Source organism: Bactrocera dorsalis, chromosome 5 (assembly GCF_023373825.1).
Source record: "Bactrocera dorsalis isolate Fly_Bdor chromosome 5, ASM2337382v1, whole genome shotgun sequence".
NCBI lineage: Eukaryota > Metazoa > Arthropoda > Insecta > Diptera > Tephritidae > Bactrocera > Bactrocera dorsalis.
Window position 1 is genome coordinate 61,524,813 of NC_064307.1, and position 18,181 is coordinate 61,542,993.

Sequence of the window (18,181 nt, forward strand, 5' to 3'; positions counted from 1 at the left end):
AAATGCATCATACTAAACAATTATGGCCAACATATGACAGGAAAAGAACCAACGACATATTAAATAGGTCAAGAGAAAGTATAAGTATACAGAGTAACAGCTACCACAACAGAGCACTGGCCATTTAGGGAACATGCGTCCAAAATGTGTATGCTCTACAACAACATCTGCCGAGGCTGCGGAATAGCAGGGAAAAAGGAAACAATTTTCCACTTTCTCTGTGAATGCCCAGCTCTAGCACAGATCCGACACAAAACACTTGGAATCCATCAAGCACCAAATCTTGAATGGATTTCTACTAAAAGCATATCAGACATAAGTAGTTTCATCGAAACCTCAAAATGGTTTGAGAGAGAAGGTGAAAGGTGACAGCAGATACAGAGGGTTCTAGGAGTAGTGTATCAAAATGGCACATCAAGTGCTAATTGAGCCCGATAGACAACAGGGCTGCACTCCTACCTACCTACCTACCCGTTTGAAGCACATCAAAGCGGTGGCGGCCGATGGATAGCCGACATGCATCAGATTCTTTGTAAAATATAGTCGGACAAAAGTATGCCCGACGATAGGACTGCCAACAGTGACGTGGGAACAAAGTCGCGAGTGCAAAGACTGTTTGTTTGTTGACAGAAGATATTTCGACTTGCCCTTTTTCACTACCAGACCCATTTGCTTCGCTTCTTTGTTCAACCTGGAGAAAACAGTACTAATGGAGTGGTTGTTATGGCCAAAGATATCGATTTCATGGGCGTATGCCAGCAGTTGTACACTATTGTTGAATATTGTACCTCCCTTTTTAGATCTATAGCTCGAATTAATATATTCAGAGTGCATTGAAGAAGTCGCTCGATAGGAAGTCGCCTTGTCTGAAACCTCGTTTTGTATCGAACGGCTCGGAGGGGTCTTTTTACCGATCCTGACGGAGCTTTTGGTATTGGTATTAGTCAGTTTACACAGCCATATTAGTTTTGCAAGGATACCAGAATTTTCTGGATTTTTTTTTATCAAACCTTATAATTGCTGATTTTGCAGAACTAGATTTTAAAATCCAACTTTAATATTTTGAACACGTTATGAGACTAAAAACTAATACAACTACACGTAAAATTGTATTTATTAATAAATAATAAAAACAAAAAAATAAAAAAATTAATTTATTTATACACAAAGTCAGTCTAGTTAGCCAAAAAACATGAAGAGACATTAATTAATGTAGAACATAAAGATTTCCACGCATCACAACGCACCACAGACATGCAACAGCGGCACATATCCATCATATTTAAACATCCAATTAACAACGACGCATTGCGAAACGCACCCACTCACCAACGCTATGCTATGCAGTTATGCACAACGAACGCCCGACGCAAACCGCAAATCGCATTAGTGTGTGGGTTAACAAAAGTGCACGAAACATTTTAAACTAGAGGGACTTAAAAATTATGCACTCTACCAAATATTATTTTATGTAAATGTATTTGTGTGTGTAGGTATGCTTTGGTGGCATGTATTGTCCAATTGCTAAATACATGTACTTTGCAACACGCATGTCAAGTGAGGCCCACGCTGATGACGGATGAACAAGGTGGCGCCGCCAAAATGTTTCACAAACAAATTTAATTAGTTTTCGCTTATTTTTAGATTTTTTGGAGAGTATATTTTTGACATTTTTAGTGAAATAGATATTAGCGATATTATAAATTACTGGAAAAATATGTGCCCCCTTTAGGAATATTACGGAGTACGATTTCGGGCTTTAAACAGCACACATTTACCTTTTAATGAACTTGCAATTAATTCTAGGAAAATGGAATATATAAAAGTGGCTATACGATTCTTTTATTGGTTGAAGAACGTCAATTTGTTATTGCAAAACCTACTCCAGAAGAAAATATTTATATTAATCTTCCTTGAGTCTACATAAATAAGTTTTGTCGGTAGCTCTTTGTCAAAACTGTTTGGAGGAAGGCAAGTCGGAATCACTTTCTTCTCTATTGCCTGGCTTTTGCCAGACTGCTATTGAAATATCCTTTTAGACACACTTTTGGAGAACCTAGGAAGATGGCTGCGATTGATATTAATCGGCTTAATAAGTTAGCGGTAAGCTCAAAATGCTTCAAGGTGACGCACTTTAAGAAGTTCTTCAAATTTTCGACAGGAAGAGAATGTGTCGAATAGAGAATATGTCGGCATTTCTATGAAATATCTTAGGCTACATACTGCGACTGTAAAGCAGCAGCTTTCTCTTTCGTTAGATGAGCCGTTCTATGTTAGTCATTAGTCTACTAAGTTCGGGCTGTGATTACTGCTGTGATGTCGCCCGCATAGCCAACTAATTGCGATCCAACTGACATATCAAATTTTAGGATATCGTCATAGCTTATGTTCCACAGGTCTGAACCAAGAGTAGATATTTTGTGCTTCTGTATCTTTCGTCCTTTTGTAGATTAGTTTTTATTACTAAGCTAGCTCCGCATCACAGTGTTGAGATAATCGAGGATTCTAAAGCTTCCATTAAATCCATCCATCTCGCACTATTGAAGGGTTCTCATACGTCTAGGGTCGCCAACAAAACTCTTCGTTTGAAGTTGTGGCATCTACACTTTCAATGGTGCTTCAACAGCTTCTAAAGTTTTCCAGTCAGATCTAAAACTGTGCTATCTTGAGCACACTCCGGCCGCTTCGTTCATAGTCGTTTCGAATCCCTTTCTTAAAGATTTATTGTGGGTCGTGCTTGCATAGTGAGCGTTATGCTGATACCGAGCTGGGATAGCAGATTCCTTGTTTATTAGGACAAGTTGTTCCTTCCACTTCTTTTGCGTTGACTGTCTCAAGAATTTATAATTTCTGGGGTTCCGTTCAGACCGATTGAGTTTTAAGACTTGAGTTGGGTTACATTGGCCGGCTGCCACGCCATACATAAAACTACTGATCTTTAGTAATGATAAATGAATGGTTTAGTTTCATTTGAGCTTTATTATTAGCAAACTTTAAGAATTACTTGATATCTAATTTTTTTACTTCATCCAGTCCCTTGAAGCTCTCACATATCTAAGAAGAGTTCTAACTAATGATGGACAGAAAGTATCTCTGTCATGTCCCCTGCACTTTCTGCATATATAATCGTTACTTAAGTCTATCCGGAGATTGTGCGTGTCTTTAAGGCATTCAATATCGCCCTTATACGTCCGTCAGCTCTTTCGAAAATTTCATTGTATATCGTTTTTAGTGACCCTTTGCATTCTCATGTGTACTGGTTCGGTAGCCAGACGAATAGCACTTTTGGCCATATCATCAGCTATTTCGTTTCCCGGAATCTCTGTGTGGCCTGGAACCCAATATACAATATATGCAGGCGCTTTCCCGTAGCCATATATCTACTGGCTGCCTGCTTCTAAGAACATTCTCTGAGGTAATGCGATGTGAGATTCTCTTCTTCTTGTATATATTGATCTTCTTGATTGGCTACGATCTCGGACGCTTTCCTGACTGTAAAGACTTCCGCCTGGATGATACTGCAGTATTCCGGAAGCTTGAAGGATGGGTTCTTCGAGCAAAGCATTCCGGCTTCCACTCTATTAGCCATTTTGGATCCGCCTGAATAAATGCCGAAAGTGCCGCTGGCGAAACAAATGCTCCTGCGAAATGTCAAATTTCCGGAAGTCTTATAGCTTCTTCTTTTTTGAGTATAATGATGAGTACATTTACAATGTAATCCATTTTGAAAGCGTTTCATGCAGTGGGCTTTGCTCGAGCTTCGAGTATTTTCATTATTACTGAATATCTAGCCGACCAGAAAAACAATGTTTTGAGAGAAACGGGTTTAAAGTTCAACAACTGCGAGAGAGAGGACTCCGAGGCGCTCATTATAACTCCCGAAATATTTTGAATTTTTGTCTGAAATTTTCACAGTATATTTTCGAGACATTGTACTTTCAAATTAAGCAAAAAAAATTTATTTCGATTTTTTGAACCCAAGTTACTTATGTTGTTGCTATGAAAAATACACCTGTCATGGGTATTAAAACTTCGGTTCAGCGAAGTCAACATGTTTTCCTTGTTCCGATTGCAATCGTTATCGCTTTGTATTTGTTGTTTTTGCTCGACAGTTATCAGATTACGAAAATATTTACATCTAATGAAAGGGTAATCCCCTTTGTGTGCTCAACTACCATACAAGTGCCAAATTACTAGATATAAGCTACTTACAATTACAACCGAAACCGAATGGCGAAATTAATTAACGCTACACCTTTGTGTATGCGCACTCATATTCACTTTTATGGTTAGCAAATTATTGCTCTGCCGTAGCGCTCGAATTGCTTTCGCACTCACATTACAATTTTATTCCATTTATTCATTATGCAAAATTTATGCATTTATTTACGCCTAAAACGCTCAACAACTATCAAAATATAATATTCGCTCACACAATGTTGTTGCGCAATAAATGTTTACAATCGCGCAACGCAGACACCCACACACTCACATGCAGAGGGTTATCGAGCTGTCGGAAAAACCGACGTCATAACTAAAACCGATTTTATCCCACCAAAAGCCATCAATGTCAGCCATTAATTAACATTTAATACGCGCAAATAGATTTTTCATTCATTAAATCTATTTAATAATAATGATTTGTAGAAGTGTTGCATTGTATTTGTATGTATGTGTGCTTGTGTGTTGAGGGTGGCTCTGGGAATTTGCAATTATTTGCACATTACGAATTACACTCCCATAAGCAATATGCATTTGGTGATTATTTGCGGCAGTAATTATAAGCCAAAAATTATTACTGAACGACGGCGTTTCTAAACTTTGGTTGAACTGGTTGGCTGGTTAGATGGCTAAAGGATCAAGTGTTGAAATTTACAATTTGTGCACCTAAACGTAGATATATTTACATGCATATTATTAGCATTTCATAGTATCTGACCCAGAGTTTCGAACCGAAATAGATATATTATAACGGGTGATCGAAGTAGAAGTACTTTCTTCAATAGCCTTTTTATACTCTCGCAACAAAGTTGCTAAGGAGAGTATTATAGTTTTGTTCACATAACGGTTGTTTGTAAGTCCTAAAACTAAAAGTGTCAGATATAGGGTTATATATACCAAAGTGATCAGGGTGACGAGTAGAGGTGAAATCCGGATGTCTGTCTGTCCGTCCGTCCGTCTGTCCGTCCGTCCGTGCAAGCTGTAACTTGAGTAAAAATTGAGATATCATGATGAAACTTGGTACACGTATTTCTTGGCTCCATAAGAAGGTTAAGTTCGAAGATGGGCAAAATCGGCCCACTGCCACGCCCACAAAATGGCGGAAACCGAAAACCTATAAAGTGTCATAACTAAGCCATAAATAAAGATATTAAAGTGAAATTTGGCACAAAGGATCGCATTAGGGAGGGGCATATTTGGACGTAATTTTTTTGGAAAAGTGGGCGTGGCCCCGCCCCCTACTAAGTTTTTTGTACATATCTCGGAAACTACTATAGCTATGTCAACCAAACTCTATAGAGTCGTTTCTTTCAGGCATTTCCATATACAGTTCAAAAATGGAAGAAATCGGATAATAACCACGCCCACCTCCCATACAAAGGTTATGTTGAAAATCACTAAAAGTGCGTTAACCGACTAACAAAAAACGTCAGAAACACTAAATTTTACGCAAAAAATGGCAAAAGGAAGCTGCACCCAGGCTTTTTTTAAAAATTGAAAATGGGCGTGGCGTCGCCCACTTATGGACCAAAAACCATATCTCAGGAACTACTCTACCGATTTCAATGAAATTCGGTATATAATATTTTCTTAACACCCTGATGATATGTGCGAAATTTGGGTGAAATCGGTTCACAACCACGCCTTCTTCCAATATAACGCTATTTTGAATTCCATCTGATGCCTTCTCTGTATAATATATACATTAGGAACCAATGATGATAGCGGAATAAAACTTAACACAATACGGCATTTGAGCTGAGGTATCCCTTGTGGCAAAATTGTCGTGATCGGACTATAACTTTTCAAGGTCCCTGATATCGAACACGAAGAACTCAGTGCCTAACCTAACCTAACCTAATTTTCACCGAAAATATCGGTAAATCTCTCAGAATTTAATTCTAATTAATTTTACAGCAAAATAAAAAAATATGTAAATGACGGATAATGAAATCTCGATTATCACTTTATCATGCGAGAGTATAAAATGTTCGGTGACACCCGAACTTAGCCCTTCCTTACTTGTTTTATGTTATTTTTGTACAGTAATGTTTGGTATTTCATCATATAAAGAATCACGCCTGAACAACGTTTACAAATCGTTCAACTTTATTACGAAAATTCACCTTCAGTAAAGAATGCGCTTCGCTCAACTTATGGTAAACATAATCGGTCTACTGAGCATACTATTTGCAACACTATCACCCATCTTGGAACCCAGCATTCATTATTGGATAATTTGACCGAATAGACCGCCCATAGCTGAGAATGTACACGAAGACCGTGTAGAGTTTTTTCGGTGGCGTTCGCAGCAACTCGGACTGACTTATGGAATGACTCGCTCTATGGGCTTTTGAAAAGTTCCAAGAAGATCCGACGTTTTCGAGCCACATGTCGCGATGTCGCATTTGAGACGATGATAACCAATTATTTGATTCCTGAAATATAAACTCGTGATCTCGGTGACATACACGATGACAACATCTGATGCGTCGACGTTACGAGTTTTCGAGAGAGAGGTTCTACGGAAAATTTATGGTTCTTTGGGCGTTGGCCACGGCGAATACCGCAGTCGATGGAATGATAAGTTGTATGTGATACGCAACAATATTGTGATAGTTAAGCAAATTAGGAGACAGCGGCTACACTGGCTAGGTCATGTATAAAAATACACCAGCTCTGAGAGTATTCGACGCAGAACTCGCCGGGGGAAGCAGAGGAATAGGAAGACCTCCACTCCGTTAGAAAGACCAGATGGTCAGGACCTGGCTACACTTTGAATCTCTAATTGGAGCCAAACAGCGAAAAGGAAAAAGGATTGACACACTTTTTGGGATTGTTGGTTACTCGTATAACCGTCTACGTCCATAAAGAAGAAGATTTCTTTGGTAAATAGAGACGAAACTTATACTTCTATTAAATGAGCAAAATTGCAAAAAAATGTGAAATTGCTAGTTTTGAAATTGACTCGCATAAATCAGTAACGTCAACGATAGATATAGTATGTTTTAAGAAACAACTGAATATTTGCACATATACTCATTGAGATGTTCAAGTCGAAGTTATTTGAAGGGCATTCTACGCAGTCACCAATGTCCACCAACTTCCTTTTGCAGCCGTAAAGCTCAACACAAAGCTCCTTTAATTCATTCAACGCTAAAAAGCTGCTCAAACCCATTACAAACATTCCAGTACAATGAACTCACTGTTAATGTCAATATTACATAGACAAAGACTGTTAATAACAGCGACGACAAAGCAATGTCACTCACTGGAAATTTGGAAGTGCCACTGACACCACCAACTCCCACCGGTGGCTTGCATTGGAAAGCCATTAACAGGCGCTGCTCTTGCAATGCAACCATGTGCAGCAAACTGTTATGACACCATCTGCTGTTAAAGCAATTCGTGTTGCTGTTGCTTTAGCTCGGCCGACTGTCCGGCTCGTTGCCGGTAGACAGTTGGGTGTTGCGTGACAGCAATTTGGCCAATTTGCCGGCTGCAAGATGCGTAGTCGGCAAAAGGACGTCGGTGCGTGTGAAGGTGTCCAAATTACTTTCGTTTCAGAAAAATTGTAAACAGTCAAGTGTGAAAGCAAAACAAACTCCAAAGGTAACCGATAGCGCACAACAAGTGGTGTGCCAGCGTATGTTCTAGTGAGAGTGTTGCTTTCGAGGATTTGTTTGTGAAGTTATTTTCGAAAGTGAAATTTTTAAAATTTGAAAAGTGTAAGTGAAATTGAAAAGAAGATTAGTGCAAATATATTAAAATATCACTCAAAAATAGTTTTAAATGTATTTAAAGTATTCGAGGAGTTGGAATAATACTAAAAAGTTTTTGGTAATTATTTAACACAACTTTTTTCATTATTTACAAAAATATTTGAATTATAAAATAAATGTAAATAAAACAAATTTATGTGAAATATAAAAAAAATGAAAACACAACTTATTTAAAAAATGTAATTAACCGAAAACTTAAAAATGAAACATAGTTTCAACGAACCAACTCTGAATTGAACTTAGAGGTAGGTGTTAAAAAAAAATATTTAACGTTTTTATTGTTTAAAGTTATAAAATATTTAAGATGAAGACATCCAAAATATTGCCTTCAAAATTTTGTTTAAAGCGATATAAAAATATATTCAGTTTTTTATTTTTTTTTTGCAACTTTCTCAGGTTTATTATTTCATACGCAAAGACAACAATTTACAAACCGAACTCAAATCGACAATCTCTCAAAAAATCAAATAATTTTACGAATTTCTGTACATGAATTTTATAAATTTTGCCTACTGCTTTTTTATTATTATTATTATATTTTTTAACTTTTACAAATTATTATCTATTTCTGCAAAGCGATTTTTGTTATTATTATTTTGTTTTTGTTACCTTTCAAAAATTATCAAAAATAACATCCAATTAAAATAGAAAATTTCCCAACGCATAGTAAATAATTTTGAGTTTCGTTAATGAGAACAGTCACGTAAACATAACTGGAAACTCCAGCGGCTTTGCGCTGTTTGATAATTGATTAGATAAAGGGGAGCACCTGTTGTTAGATAAATATATTTTTATCATTTATAATAATTATCAACCAAGTGGAACAGGAATAAAAACATTGCGATATACATTGTGATAAGTAGCTAGTTTTATTAGTACTTAAAATGGCTTAAAATGTAGTTAAAACTAGCTATTAAGTTATTAAAGTTTATTGGATTATTTTTGAGCTTAGTAGGTTGAGAGTAATATTGTCTCTTACTACATTGGACAATACTTTAGATATTGCTGTTGACACATAAAGTTTGTTAGAAAAGCGAATATTATTATATTAAGTTGTATATAGGAGTAGGGGTAGTATCGACCCGATTTTATCTACTTTCCCCAATACCACCTCATAGTATTAACATGCCGCATACTAAAAAAGCAATCATATAGAGTAAAGTGAGCCAGATGTTCGAAAACCCTGATATATGTACATAAGTTATATAGGGGTAGGTCAAGTTTTCGCTCAAATTAATCTATTTTAGACACACAGATGCACTATTTCACATGCAGACATACCATTGTCATATAAGGTTTATCTCTGAATTCATTTATCTATTTCACACATTGACCGATATTTTCGATCAAAGATCAACTATATAAATACTGGGGTTCAAATATTCGATACCTAGGACTTGAACAGTTTTTTTCATTAACTGTTAAAGCATTATTCATGCTAAGTTTTATTCCGTTATATAAATTACTTCTTGATGTGTGTACTGGAAAGTGAACGAATCAAGTGGAATTTAAAATTGTGTTATATGTGGTTTTTAGTACGATTTTACCAAAAGTTCTTATAAAATTTCTACTTAGAAAATTTGGTTGTGGTAGCTTAAGCTATTAAAAGCCATTATTTCTGCTAAAATTCGTGCGGAATACCATGAAAACAAAGCCTATCCCAATATTTTGCACTGCATATCTTTAAATGCAAATTAAAAAAAAATCCGTTAACTTCGAAATATATGTATTTTATCAAGAGCTTTTATAACATTAAATTGCAACAAAATTTTATGTCTAATAATCGACGCACTACTATCCTCTTACGATTTATATGGAAAAAAACTCGGCCAATATCTGTCTACCCGAAGTACTTGTTAGGCTCAATCAAGCCACGGCAAGGGCAGAGAGTTTTGAGAGGATTCGCTCACTTTAAAAACTATCGAAATGTTTTATGGAGGATTCAAAGATGTCTTTGTGTAGAAAAATAGCCTACAGTAATATCTAAAAAGTAATTTCTTTCATACTTTTAAGCGTAAAATATGAGAAGTTCATATAGTAAGAACCTAATTGTATACTATAAACAAATACTCCACGTTCAACACTATAAATATATTTTTAAAGAGACTAAAATGTTAAAATATATCCAGATGAAGAACCGTGAGCGATATTGTCTCCTCATTTCAGGCTGCGAAACATACTTTTATTACAAAATGGATAAAACTGAAAATTTTTTATAAGAATAGCAGACACTTTAACACCTAATGATTAATAAATCAAGAAACAACAGTAACTGTACCCTTAAAAAGTAAGATAATTTCCAGTCCAGAACTTGATTTTGAACGGTCAGTTTGTCCGGCAAATGTCAATTGTCAAATATACATATGTGGAGCTTTTAGTGTTGGCTTGGTCTTACCATATAAAAAAGTTTTCCATACAGAACTTGACTTTGATTTGATTATTCAGTTCGTATGTCGGCTATATGCTTTGGGGGTTCGATAGCGACGATTCCGAAAAATCATCAATCATATGTAAACAAGGTGCGCTCCAAAGTAAACAGGACTTAAAAAAAAATAGAACAAATGGTTTTTTTGGGCAGAATCAATTTACTTTTCAATATAGTCTCCTTCTGCTTCAATACAGATTTGCAGGATCAAAGTATGTCGAACTGATTTTTAGCTCGTTGGCATTGCCGCCAGTATGCCGGTGCAAGTCTTTGAGTGGACTCTATGCCTGCATAACGCTTTCCTTTCATGAGCAAATGTATTTATTCGAAAAGGAAGAAGTCGCATGTTGCCTTATCGGGTCAATACGGGGAGCCGTTAATGGTTCAAATGTGATTTTTGGTCAAATAATCGTCCTTCAAATGTTGGATTCTGAGCAATTTTTGGTCGTTAGTCAATTAGTGCGGAACAAACCGCGCACAAACCTTTCGTAAGCCCAAATGTTCGGTCAAATGAAAAAATCGATGTTTTGGAGATGTTTAAATCCATTTCCATGAATTTCAATGATGATTTCGGCTGACTTTTGATGAATTCACGCACAGTTTCAATGGAATTTTATCACGGATTTTGATTGGCCTACATGCTGATGGTCATTTATGTCCTCACGAACTTCGAAAACGTTGAAACCACTCGTGCACTATGCTACGGGATAGGCAATAATTGCCATAACCTTGTTTCATCAATTGTAACGTTTCGGTAAAAGTTTTACCAATTTTAAAAAAAATTTAATGTTGGTTCTTTGTTCGAAGCTCATTTTGGCACCAATAACACAGACATACTGACACTTGAAACGCAATAATTTCACTTTTTAATAAATGAAATGTCATGATTAAAATAAAGACCTTCAGATACTAACGCACCAGTCGACATATAGATGGCGCCACCAGAGGCGCTAGATTCAAAAAGTCCTCTTTATAACGTCTCTAGCAGTTCCTGCTAGGTAGTATAAACTTAAATGCAAACCTAACTTAACCCACTTTACTCACTTGCAAAGCCAATTACCCAGAATATTATTTTTTAGAAAGCTAGGTAAAATAAAATTGAAATTTATTCTTAACTTGAAGCAACCGAAAAAATATCGAAATTGCGATTTTCCAGCCTCACGCTTTTATTGACTCACTTTTATGAAGCAATTTGATATTAATCTATGCTAGTGGTTATACCCGTTAATATGAATTTCGAGTATTCCACAGCAAAATCATTTGATTTGTTTTTGATCCCCGCCAAATTATGTATGTACTGTTATTTCTGCGCTAGCTAGTTTGTGTATCGATTTCAATCACACAAGAGAGACGCGCATAAATTTGCCACATTGCACACAGGTGCTCATGGTTCAAAGTGATTTTTGATTAAAATGCAAACAGAACAAACAGATAAAAACGAAATGATGGCTGATGATGAGTGCTGCAACGTGAATACGGAATCAAAACAGCGAAAGCCATAGGATATTGCATGAGTTGGGTGGATTTTTGTGAGTGTGCGCGCAGTCAGTTATAACATTTCACATGTACGAGTACGGGTATATGAGCAAGGATTTATAAAGTAGAAGAGAGCGTTTTTATATTTTCTGTTTTTGTTTTTTTTTTTTTGTTTTTGAAAACAGAAATATTATGTGACTGTGTGGAAATCCGGCGATTTATCGACAAGCAAATGAACTCACACACATGTATATTATACGCATCATACAAAATTGCAGCTCATTGCACTCTGATGACTACTAGCTGACTTGAAGTATTGCCTGATGCAAGCGCTAACATTCTCTTTAAGCACTTCGCCCTCAAACGTATTTTTCTTAGCTTGCTCCTGCAGCTTTCTCGTACTTTTGACAAACCTTTGGCTTTATTTTCTCCTTTTTATCGTTTTGGCAAAGCGCCAAAGACGTTTTCGCCAAGTAATTTTATATATACTTCGAATTTTATGTATTACATAAGTATGGAAATACTTATATACTTTTTTGTTTTACACAAATTCTTTTGAAAATGTCATCGAAATGCTGTAAAAAGTAATGTTTGGCAACTCGTTTCTCGCTACCGTTGATGGCAGTGCATCAATCAACATTTGAGAAATCACTATGTTGCAGGCAACAACAACAACAGCAGCAACGGTGGACACCAACAAACAGTGAAACGCTTTGCACAGCAGTAACAGTAAATTGTTGCTGTTGTAATGGTGGAAAGTGTAATCCAATTTTTTTCATTCACTCAAAGCGTTTGCGAGCGAATGAGTGAGTAAGTGAGTGAGCACAAAATTGCTCGGCAAATGGAATTTTCTTTATTCAACTGTGCAGCTGAAGTCCGAAATGCGAATGCACGTGAATGAATGCATACCTACATGCACCAAATAGTATACAGCGAAATCACATTTAAATTTAAATATAAAGGGTTTTTCTCTCGGATGCATAGACTTTAGTACACGGATAGTTGTCAAAAAAGTTGTCAAAGTTAGCACTTTTGTTTGCCATTTACGTACAATAAATTTAACAGAGCCTCTCTCGACATTATATGCTGAAAAACTTACTATCTATATTAGCTACCTGATTCTTTGAATACCCACGTCTATGTCCAAAATCTTAGTAAAAAAAATCTATAGCAGAATTGTGTAACAAATCAAAGGTGTTCATTTCGGAGGTTTATAATTTCTTAGAAGGATAGCTGTCCCACCAGCTGTCAAATTTACAGTCACAGTTTTGACATTTATGTTCAAGGTGCACGAAACAAATACTCTCCAGACGTCATTATATTCAGAAAAACTGACTGTCTATAGCAATTCCTATTTTAACTGTGATTGTAAATTTGACAATGATGACCAGATGTGGCTTTCCGTCTTTTTAATTTCCAAAGTCAATGCCAAAATTCTAAGTAAAAGAGTCTTCAGTTGAATAATGCAGGCTCCTAGATTTTTCATTTATTTGTTGAGTAAATCAAACCGAATGCTAAGCCGGTCAATTTGACACCTTAATCGTACCTTCTGATTCCATTAGAGTACTTCTGGTTGGGATATATTAAGTTAATAATACAGCCCTGAAAAAGTGATCAAAATTATGGTCTTCATAAGATACTTAAGCTGTGTTCTTATACCCGAAACTCTGCTCACACCAAAATTACAAACCAATAAATTTAAAATATGTATTTCTTTATTGTTTCTTTGTTTTTTTTTTTACACACATAACTCTAAAAGAACACCCTTTACATGCGTATATGTAGCATATTCAGTCCAACGCTTGATTTGCGCATTTATGTTAAAATAAATCAAATCGCGCTTGAGTGGTTTGTGGAAAGGACAAACAGAAAATCGTTGGATAGCAAAATAATCGACGCATCGAACTGAGCGAGAATATATGCGATGAGGACTTAAACAAATTGCCGTATTGGAAATGGAAAAGTGGTTAAAAATACGATGACAGGACAGGACAGGCTACCAAAAAGGTCCGAGTTCAAAATAGCTATCATTAATACTTCTCGAGATATTCGGCTTTTTAAGTAAGGAATTTTCATAGATGATATCTAATAAAAAATCTATGAAAATCCCATAAGCCTTTCTTAAAAAGCCGAAGTCCTTAATGTTAATTTTAAGGGCTCAAATTTTTAGAGATTTGTTTTAGAATACTTCCAAGGAAATTTCATGAGGGGATTGAAAAAAATGAATAGTTAAAAAAAACCCTATACATATATATATAGATATACTACTGTGATACGATGACCAAACTGAAAGTTAAATTTTGACCATTTCAGAGTCTTCTTCGATTCAGCTTTTATATCCTCAACTGAGTCAAAACGGTGTCCTCGGAGTGATCGTAAGAATTTGCTGTTCTGAAAATATTTTTCTGCTAAATTCTTTAGTTATTTAAAACGAAGGTAAAGTTCAGGTTAGCTTAGCTGGTAGGGTTGGTCAATGAATCTTACTTGAGCAGATATTCATACTTTCTGTTGCCAATAAACTGCTTAAGTACCATTAATAAATCGACAAAGCATTTCCTGCACACCACAAATTTATTAGGGTAGTTGATATCAATATCAAGGTTCGCCAAATGTTTGTCTGATATTTCAATCTGAGACCGGTAAAAGTTGAGCAATAAAAAAGGAAAATGACAAGACGATTTCCCTTCGCCTTCCTTCCCACAGCTTTGGCAAAGAGCGTCCGAGCGAATATTAGCCGCACAGCATGGGCACCTATTGGGCAGTGTCCAGTCGGAATACCTTTAATTGTGATGAAATTAACTTTGCTAAAAGCCATTAGCTCGGAATACAACTTATGGTTCACTTTGAGTCAGAAGTATGTCGCAGTCGCCCAAGTTCTGCTCGTAGACCAGCATTTGCTTAGTTTACTTAAGGTCCAAAGATGCAACGCCAGTACTCAAGAAGATATTGGAAAACCTACTAGCTACTAAACAGATGAAATTAGGGAAATTGTGCCCGCCTAGCAAGTACTTCGGCTTTGCAGTCTCAGGCACTTCCGCTGTGACCAAGCACCCTTACAAGTCTATATGAATGTAGCTTAAGCCAATGAAGTCATACAGTCTGTGACTGTTTTGAGCGCAGAGTCAGCGAGCTTAAAGCCATTACAGCCACTCGATTGGCAAAGTGAACGCACACCTCTCTGAAGAAAGCTGCACTTAGGAGCAATACATCTACCGCTTCTAAGACGTTAGTCTGAAACTGGAGTTGATGGACAACCTTCTTAACTTCGAATTCTTCGTGAAAAAGCTCACTGAACTTCTTCTTCAACTACTTTGCCAGGCCACAAATTCTTCGCGGGTGTGTGAGCTGAGAAAGAACCGTCAGATAAAGGTTCTGCGGCGCAATGATCGAGATTGGAAGAAATGCAATCAAAGCGGCGGCAAATTTCAGTTAGTTCTTTCCCGGGACATCTTATATATACAGCCAACGATCACATAGAATATTATTGGCTTCACTATGGTTTCTTAGAGCCAGAACACCACTTTTGTTAGAAGGCATCACCTATAACAGCGTAAGGCGACCGATGCCTTCCTAACTCTCTTCTTGACGTTTGGCTTCAACGAGAGCTTCCTATCAAGGATATGCACCTTCACCGTTTGAAGAGTAGAGCTTCCTAATGAGGTGAGAGTAACATCAGGATATATTTCTTATTGAGAATGTAAACAAATTTAAAGGGCTTCCTTTAGTACATAATACGCTGATAATATCGGTATGAATACATCCATGCCCATGTGCATTTCACATATAAATTCCTACATCCATAAGTTAAAAATAGCAAATCATGTGAGTATCAAGCGATTAGTATTCCAAAGCTCCAATTCATGGCTTCAAATACCTTCTAAGCTTTAACTCCCTTTATTCAGCCATCCAGCAAGCAAAATCAGTGAGTTTCCAGGAATTTTTTACTAGCTACTTTCAACTACTATTGTGCGTTTCCTCTTAACTTGTTTTATTCCTCACTGTGCTAGTTGTCCTACTTGCTGTCTATTGTCCGATCAAGTACATATACTCGTATTTATGAAATTTTTGGAGCAAAAACATCATTTTCACCCTCTTCCGCTCAAAATAAGTTTTAAGACACTTACTCTCAACCCACTTGTCACCATATTTTGGTTGTGTACTACTCATTTCCTATAATACCTTATACATATATACATATAAGTGGTTGTATCTAACTTTTCCCCACTTAAAACTTTGTTCCACCGGTTTAGTTGCATTCAGCAAACGCGCTTTGCCTCGTACTCTAAATTTTTCTCGCTTTTCATTTTTTATTTATAATACTTTCCTCATTTCCTGTCAATCCACTTGCTTTATACGCGTTTTTGCGCAATAAATTTCAATAAGGAATTTAGGGATATTGGGACAAGTAATAGGGTTTACGTGCGTGAGTGGATTGAGCTTGGTACTTTGGTGCGCGGCACAATCTTTGAAGGGGTCCAAAGCTGCATTTAAGTCTGTATAAAAAAGAGCTGCAAAAATGTAAGAAGCTCAAATACTTGAATATGCTTTGGAAGGGAAGATTAATACGATTATGGTAGACAAATAATTTCACTGCTGTTCTTTGAATTTGTTTTGTCATATTTGTAAGGAATTATATATGCTTCGAAACTTGTTGGTTTTAAAACGTGGGAAACCTTTCAGGAGCACTGCTTAAAATAATGTGCTTTGAATTGCAATGAAAATATCACGGAATCTCTTTTGAACTTTTGGGAAATTTGGATTATGTCATGTAGTCCTTTGTGAAGCCAAAGAAAGGAAAAAACTTTTGTGTTCGAACTTATAAATTAGCTAATAAAAATTTGCACAGGTGTTTAACTACTATTCCGGCCAGCTCGATGGGATGTCTGAAGATATGTATACGCTCCCAAGTGCTTAAGTCTTAACCTCCCAAACTCAGTACAGTAAAGAAGGAAGTATTGAATTGTTTCCACGTCATCTTTTCTATTCAGCTTCTGCAGATATTCGATATAACCTCTTCATAGCCAATCCTATCCGCTAGCTTACCATTATTGATCACAAATTTACTTCCTTTGTAACTGTTGCTCCAATGAACCCATATCTATTTCCCTACCCCGATCGATTTTTATAAATAATTGCCATTTAATGAGCTCCTTTTCCATATCACACAAACACCATTTTGTTTACTACTTGACACAAAGCTTTCTTCAAATAAAAGTAAGCTGAAGCACAACTCTCACGAAAACTCCCAATATCATTCTTCTCTCTTTCTTATCACACAGTAAATTAAACACATATTAATTACACGCTTTCCATTTCATTAACAACCGAATGCGATTGTCCATTTCCCTCTGCCAAGGAAGCGGGTTTTACGCATTCATCACGCCATGCGAAGTACGCGGGTCTCATTAATAACGCATTTACGAGTTAAAGAAGAAATAAATGCCAGTCGCCCATGTGCAGGGAAAGCAACTCGCCAAAGAAGCGCTGCTTGTAATCTATAAGCGCACTACAATTAGTATAAATGCGCAAATAATCGCTCATACTTCGAGCATAATCCCAGCTAGACGAGTAATAAACACTTAACAACAAACGAAAACTACATAAAGTGGTGATTCATACAAAAATAATGGGAGAGCGGGAAGGAAAGCAACAAATGTATGCAAAAAATTGTCGTACGATAGTGATTTATTAGAAAACGATTGTGTTTTGTTTGCCATTTTGGCGATTTATTTGGCAGAGAATCTGGAATAAGCACTTCTATCTATATACAAATTTTTACCTATATTAGGGTAATCCAAAAAAATTTTATTTTTTTAAATCAAATGTTTTAGGCGAAGATTTTTTAAACATCACATAGAAATCAATTTAAGATAGTAAGAGTTAAAGAAAAATATTCTCAAAAAAATTGTCGAAGCACCCTAATGAAGATCAGATTTAACATTTTTTACAACGCCTTTTATTGGAATCTGATATTTATTTCGAATGTATTTGGTTTTATTATTTATTTTATATTTATAAATATGTACATATGTGTATTAGGGTGATTCAACAAAAATTTTTTTTTTCATAAATATGCTTGGTGAAGATTTTTTAAACACTAAATAGAAACATTTGAGATGGAAAGACTTACAAAAAAAAACCAAAAAATACTCAAAAAAATTTTCGAACCACCCTAGTGAAAATCAAATTTAATTTGTTTTTACTACAATGCCTTTTATTGGCATCTAATCTTTATTTTGTATTTATTATTGATTTAAATTTTTAAATATGTACATAT

The 18,181-nt window shown here is 36.0% G+C and overlaps 1 protein-coding gene and 2 long non-coding RNA genes across 3 annotated transcripts in view; 2 read left to right on the forward strand and 1 right to left on the reverse strand.

The window, feature by feature from the left end:
- Window positions 1–5,541, forward strand: part of LOC125778983 (uncharacterized) — a 23,872-nt gene extending 18,331 nt beyond the window's left edge. The window contains exon 2 of the long non-coding RNA XR_007423071.1: window positions 5,271–5,541. This is a non-coding gene — a long non-coding RNA (uncharacterized LOC125778983). The remainder of the gene's footprint in view (window positions 1–5,270) is intronic.
- LOC125778984 (uncharacterized) overlaps window positions 1–6,251 on the reverse strand; it is a 24,126-nt gene extending 17,875 nt beyond the window's left edge. Inside the window, exon 1 of the long non-coding RNA XR_007423072.1 lies at window positions 6,164–6,251. This is a non-coding gene — a long non-coding RNA (uncharacterized LOC125778984). The remainder of the gene's footprint in view (window positions 1–6,163) is intronic.
- A 1,392-nt stretch (window positions 6,252–7,643) lies between these two features.
- LOC105233840 (somatostatin receptor type 2) overlaps window positions 7,644–18,181 on the forward strand; it is a 46,053-nt gene continuing 35,515 nt past the window's right edge. The window contains exon 1 of the mRNA XM_011216011.4: window positions 7,644–8,248. The gene's annotated coding sequence lies outside the window, so the exon portion shown is untranslated. The remainder of the gene's footprint in view (window positions 8,249–18,181) is intronic.